The following is a 7,083-nucleotide window of genomic DNA, read 5'->3' on the forward strand; positions in this document are numbered from 1 at the left end:
ATTAAATAAACAAATAAGTAAATACAAAGTAAAGCAAATTAGAAACAAATCCATAATGAGTGCACTTCATAATAAGTACCTGTTTTACCTGAAGCTACATTTTTTTGTTATGCTTTAAGTATTTTCCTAAGAGTGTTCTAGCTGCCTTCCTTGCTCTTTATCAAATTCTTTCTCATGGTTCTGAGATCTGCTCCCAAAGACCATTCTCAAAGCTGGAAGCCTGACACTATTCCAGGCTTCCCCCACATTGAATGCCCACTTGAGCAATGCGTCACTGTTTTTAAGGTACTATCTATGATAAACACATTTGCTGGTATCCCACACAAACCAAGTGACCTCCTTTCTCTGATAACTGCCCCTAGCTGTCATAACTTTGCTCTGTGTCCCTCACCAACTTGTTTCTGTCAGTTGGACCAGAAGTGGACACCAGACCAAAGCCAAACAGCTGGGATCCTGAATGGAAAAGATATAAACTTGAAAGCTAAAGAATATACTCTACATGACATGCCTCATGGGGTAAGAAGTTGAGGAACTAGTTTGAGAGAGAATGAAGCAAAAAGGAAGAAATTAGAGGAGAACTAGAGAATTTTCCCAGGATGTATGGTTTGTTTTTACTTTTTGATATTTTATTCTTTCACATCGTGATAGCTTCATTTTGTCTCTCAGTTTTCTTAAAATAACTTTTTAATGTTTATATAACATCTCCTCTTTTTTATTAGCTAGTTTTTGCTTGCTTCTGTGACTTCTGACCAAAGTATCTTCATGGTGACACTATCATATATATATCTCCTCTATTTTGAGAAACTTAATTGTCTCTCTGAAGACACTGCTGAGAGCTTTATATTTATTGATTCAGCAATTGCAATTGGGTACAATATCTGGAGCCAGACTGTGTAGGTTTGAATGCCTTCTGTATCATTTACTAGTCTTGAGACTTTGGTCAAATGCCTAACTTTTCCATGTCTTGTTTTCTTCATCTGTAAAATAGCAAGGATAATAGTACCTACTTCATAGAGAACGAAAATTCAAGCAGGTAGTATTTGTAAACCACTTAGAAAAGTGTCTTACACATAGTTTGATAAAACATAAGTGTTTTGTAAATAAGAAATTTCGTTTTAAATACTAGCTCACTGAATTGTAAGCACCGATTGTACTTATTGGATGCATTTTTTTTTTTTTTTTTTTGCTAGAATAAGATTTCTCTCAACATACATGAGCATCTCAATCCCCGTTCCAATCTACTGTTGCTTTTAAAGGTCGTTATGTTCACAACCAATGCAGGAAGCCATTTAAAGGTGCCGCCGCCACCACAGACCTTGCAGTTAACTCCACCCGGACCCAACCTTCACAACGCAATCCCTCACGCAGGCTTCGCCCCAGATCGCCCTGGGATTGCTTCTCGCGCCCCTGTGCAAGCCCACCTGAAAAAGCTCAGTAGCTTTTCCTGGAATAACTGTGATGAAGGGAAGGACCCTGCGGTGATCAGAGGCGTAACTCTGGAGCCTGACCCCATCATCCTTCCTGAGAACGTGACCCTCAGTCTCCTGGGCAGCACCACTGTCTCTCTGAGTTCCCGTCTGGAGATGGATTTAGTTTTGGAGAAGGAAGTGGCTGGCCTCTGGATCAAGACCCCATGGCAGCTGTACCTTTGAACACTTTTGGGGGGCCCTGCCCAGAGCCCCTACATACCTATGGGCTTCCTTCCTTGCCACTATCCCTTTGAAGAAGGAACCTACTCACTGCCCAAGAGCAAATTCACTGTGCCTTACCTGGAGCTGCCCAGCTGGCTCACCACAGGGAACTACGGCATAGAGAGAGTCCTGAGCAGCCGCGGGAAGCCTCTGAGCTGCATCAAGATCGCTGCCTCTGTAAAGGGCATATAGCACGGCATCCGTCACAGCAGAATGGAGGGGTGTGAGGAAGATTCCTTTTCCTCTGTCTTGGGTTTGCCAAGGCCAAATTCCCACTCTCTGCCCCACTTTAATCCCCTTTCTACAATGAGTCCGCTACCCTTACTGAAAATCATTTTGTGCCACTTAACAACATTTTAGGCTGGGGCAAGACGCCCTGGCCTAAGGGAGGATGAGATGGACAGTTCTTGATAGCCCAGGGCATCTGCTGGGCTGACCACATTATCCATCCCCATTAGACATTCTCTGTAAAGAGTCTCATTCATTTCCAAAGCAGTTGAGGAATGGGAACCAGTGCGTTTTAGGACCTGAAGAATCTTTATGACTTTCTCTCTCTCTCTTCTCACTCTTTTTTTTTTTTTTTTGTCACTAAGTTAAAGGCAAAGTGAGAGTATTAACGACTTTGTTCTACTCCATCCCCCTGTTATAACGAAGAGGCGAAAGAAGTTGCTCTTAGTCTATTCCTCCCTTAATTTCTGTGGCTAATTTTGATTTCCTTTGTAGATTTGCCCAATTAATACTAGTGTGCAGTATATCCTGGAGAGGTAGGGTGTGTGGGGCAGGAATCCCTTGGCAGAGATATTAGGAGTGCTCTGTTGTTTACAAACTCAGGTACTCGCAGGGCTTAGCAAGAGACTTAAATGAGTGACAAGGACTGTGAGAAACATGTTGATTCCAGGCTTGACTTTGATTTTTCCTTTTTGATTAAAGATAATACTACAATGTAAATATTTCTTATACGATAAAGAAAGTCACAGCACATGTGCATTGATACAAGGCTGCTGAGGCCTGGTCTCCACTTGGAAATATAATTAAGGGTGGCACAGACTGGAGAGTGTATAGCCAGTCTGTGAACTCAACTGCTACCTAGCCATGACCAGTCAGTGTCACATAAGAATACTGTTGGCCCAGTATTGCCAGACAGTTTCAATGTTTATTCCCAGAGTAGCCAAAAATCCAGATTTTTATATGAAATCTTATCATTTTAAAATATTGGCAACTAATTTTTTTTAAACACTGTGTGGTGTGATGTGTCCCAAACAGAAACATCAGTGGACAGTCTGGCTCATGGGTGGCCACTTCGCAACCTCTGATCTCAGATCGTGCATGTCTTGTGCTCTTAAGACAACTCCTGTGGCACCATTTCTCCTTCCACAGGGCCAAAGCCATAGAGTCTGATCCCACGGACAAGGCTCTTCCTCCAGTGCTAGGAGAGGTATGGGCAGCTTCTGAGCTGTGAGCTGTGGGGATCACAAGGCTGCATGCCCCAGTCCTGGAGTCCTGTCAGGTGAATGAGGCAGTTGGGAAAGAGTTCACCCCACCAGCAGCTGCTTTTGGAGCAGGGGTCCAAGGAAGAGAGGGTGGCCTCCATGTCAGGCTGCCTGGATTTGTCCAGCATCCTGTTACACCATAACAACTTCTGAACCACACAGCAGCCCTGAATTCTGGGCTCATTTGAAGCCTGAATAGCAATAAATCTTTTTAAGTTGCAAATAAATAAATATCGTTATATTTTCTAGGAAAGACAAATTAAAAATAGACCCAAGCAAGGCCGGGCCCAGTGGCTCACGCCTGTAATCCCAGCACTTTGGGAGACCAAGATGGGTGGATTTCCTGAGGTCAGGAGTTTGAGACCAGCCTGGCCAACATGGTGAAACCCTGTCTCTACTAAAAATACAAAAATTAGCCCAGCATGGTGGTGGGCGCCTGTAATCCCAGCTACTCAGGAGGCTGAGGCAGGAGAATTGCTTGAACACAGGAGACGGAGGTTGCAGTGAGCCAACACAGTGCCACTGTACTCCAGCCTCGGCGACAGAGTGAGACTCTATCTCAAAAAAAAAAAAAAAAAAAAAAATAGACTCAAGTAGAAGAGAGAAGCAATACCTGGGGCACAAGGAAAATATGACTCTCTGCCATCGAGTTTTCTGTGACCAAATTCCAAAGGAGAAGGCAGCCCACGGGCCAAGTGAATTTAAGAAAAATTCTATTCTAATAACCGTCTCAACCCAGAAGAAGCTTCCAGAAAGCGTATCCTTGGCCTAATTTCCTTTCAGTTTTCTTATTCTGCCCTAGCCTCACTTTCCCTCGTTTCTTCTTTTGTTTCCAAATGATCATATGTATGTGGATATATGTGTGTCTGTGTTTAGTTGCATAGAATAGTAGCCCATTATCATTTGATAATCATTTGATATCATTTGTTGCTATTATGAGTGTCCTTTTCTTATTTCTAACTGCAAGCTCTACTTTTGTTCTTTAGTCTTCTTCTTTTCACTTCTTATTTTTCTTCATATTAAATATTTATTTATGTTCTGTTACCAGTCAAAGTCCTGACAGGAAGTAGATAGCAGGGACACTCAAAAAAGATCTGACAAACTGAAAATCGTGACTGAAGAGAGCTGTGTGAAGGGACTATTTACAGAGGTCTGGTTTGAGTTAAGGAAATAAAAAGGAATGGCAATGCAGCCAGAAATAATATAACCTGGGAGTTGATGTCACCCGTGTGACTCAACTACAGGGCAAAGAGAGAGTTATCACTGTAACCCAGTGGGTGGATGACTGTAGTAAGAAATGCAAACCATGCCTCTCAAGATGTGAAGGCATAGAATAATTGTGGTAAAGATAATAGTACCTATTTCATAGAAAATGAAAATTCAAGCCGACAATATTTGTAAAGCACTTAAATCAGTGCCTTACTCAAACCCTCCTTCATCTTGTTCCCAAATACTTACTGGTGCTCCCTATTGGCCAACTTAAGAAGAGCTCAACATGTATGCTTGGTGTCATGGACCTCTAAAGCCCTCTGCCTGATCACAGGAAAAAGAAAAATATAATATATGCTAGAATATAATAAATATATGTTATATACATATTTATATAATATATATTACATATTAGATTATATATAATATATATGCTGGCTTTGAATGTAATTTCTCAATTTTATACATTCAATTTTTTGTCATTACTTCTAATTTTTGACTAATTTAAAATAATTTTCTTTTATTTATTTTTAAATTATTAAATTTGCCACTCTAAACTGTTTTTAATCTTAAATTTATTTTTATATGTATTATATTTGTTACTTTATTATTTATTTATTTATTTTTATTTATTTTTGAGACAGAGTCTCACTCTGTTGCCCAGGCTGGAGTGCAGTGGCTCGATCTCAGCTCACTGCAGCCTCTACCTCCCAGGTTCAAGCAATTCTCCTGCCTCAGCCTCCTGTGTAGCTGGGACTACAGGTGCACACTGCCATGCCCAGCTGATTTTTGTATTTATAGTAGAGACGGGGTTTCACTGTGTTGGCCAGGGTGGTCTCAAACTCCTGACCTCAGGTGATCCCCCCAACCTTGGCCTCCCAAAGTGCTGGAATTACAGGCATGAGCCACCGGGCCTGGCCTGTTACTTTACTCTTAAACTTTGAGTCATAAGCATTTCACTTCATGTTATAATTTATTGTAATTTATTCTTTCTTTTACTCTATTCTCTTTTACTTCAGTTATGAGTAGTTTACATAGTAGTGCCCAGGGATATAGTGGCAAAAAACAAAACCATAAACAGAAGTAATTTCAGACCCCCTGCCTCGCTGTCTCTACTAATTTATCCCACAGACAGTGCATCCCCTGGGCCTATGATGGTTAGGTCATAAAGCTACCTGCTCTAAGATATAAATACAACATAATCTAAAAGAAGCAAAAATTCCAACATACCCCTTTTTACCTACGGAATTTGGGGACGACAACAGAATTATGAGAAGCAGAGATACCTTAATTCAATAGTGCCTGGACCAACTTTTGACAGAACACAGTATCAAGAAGAGATGTGTCTAAGGCAAGTTAAAGAGAATGATGAGGGTAGAATGCATTTGGTCCCAGTGGGGAAACGGAATTAAAAGGGTCTCACATTTGGGACTGTGGGGGTACATATCTAAGCAAGATTATCTCATTTCAAAATAAGGTAGCCTTACTCAAATAATAAGATTGAAACTTTATAGGTAAATAGACGGCCACAGTTTTTACTCCCAAGCCTTTGTTAGTGCTCATGTGTTAGAAAGGCACCCAAAATTTTCCACGCTTTTCAGGAAGGTGAGACTACCAAAAGTGAGGATTGCATGGAAAAACACCAAGGCAAAATGTGAGGTGAATCACTTCAGGCAAGAGTTGGGTAAAGGATTGTGATAATGTGATGTAATAAGAAATATAGATTTAGTCTTTGTCTCCAGTTTCTGGTACAGAGCTTCTAAAACCTTTGGAATTTCCTGAGTAATAAGCATGATAGGCGCATCTTTGGTTATAACACTTGGTATTAGGCCCCAGCTTCTAAGACCCTCAGAATCTCCAAAGTGATGAATGTCTTTGTATGCTAATGAGATGACTGGTGTCTGGAGGCCCCTAGATAGCTTCAGGATGGAGGCTGGCCACCAGAAAGAAAGGCATGATTATAGGATTGAAATTTTCAGGTCTACTCTCAACCTGTAGGGAGAGAAGGGGTGCTGGATGGATATTGAGTTTATCACCAATGGCAAATGATATAATCAATCATGCATACATGATAGAACCTCCATAAAAACCCTAATTGACAGAGTTTATCATCAATGGCAAATGATATAATCAATCATGCATACATGATAGAACCTCCATAAAAACCCTAATTGACAGAGTTCAGAGAATATTTGGTTAGTGAATACCTCCAGGCACCAATAAAGTGTGAAAAGGTGCATGGAGACTCTGGGCACCCCTCCCCCAGCTTGCCCTATGTATCTCTTCCACTTGGCCGTTCCTGAGTTGTACCCTTATAATATAATGGTAATAGTAAGTGAAGTGCTGTCCCGTGTTCTGTGATCTGTTCTAGCCACTTGTTAAACCTTACGAAGGGGTTGTGGAAACCTCCTGAATTTATAGCTGGTCAGCCAAAAGTTCCAATAGTCCAGGACTTATGCCTGGCATCTGAAGTGAGGGGCAGTCTTTTGAGATTGAGCACTTAACTTGTGGAATGGAATGTTAATTTCAGGTAACTATTGTCAGACTACTGTAGGATACCCATCTGTTATTAGAGAATTGGTTGGTGTAGGGGTATCTATAAGCCCAGGAGAGAGACCTCAGAAGAAATCAACCCTGATAATACCTTGATCTCAGACTTTAAGCCTCCAGAACTGTGAGAAAATAAATGTTTG

General features: G+C 41.1%; 1 pseudogene; it reads left to right on the plus strand.

Moving 5' to 3' along the window:
• The first annotated feature begins 1,329 nt into the window (after positions 1-1,329).
• LOC101152124 (ganglioside GM2 activator-like) lies at positions 1,330-1,883 on the plus strand (annotated as a pseudogene).
• Positions 1,884-7,083: the final 5,200 nt, after the last annotated feature.

This window comes from Gorilla gorilla, chromosome 2, assembly GCF_029281585.2.
Source record: "Gorilla gorilla gorilla isolate KB3781 chromosome 2, NHGRI_mGorGor1-v2.1_pri, whole genome shotgun sequence".
NCBI lineage: Eukaryota > Metazoa > Chordata > Mammalia > Primates > Hominidae > Gorilla > Gorilla gorilla.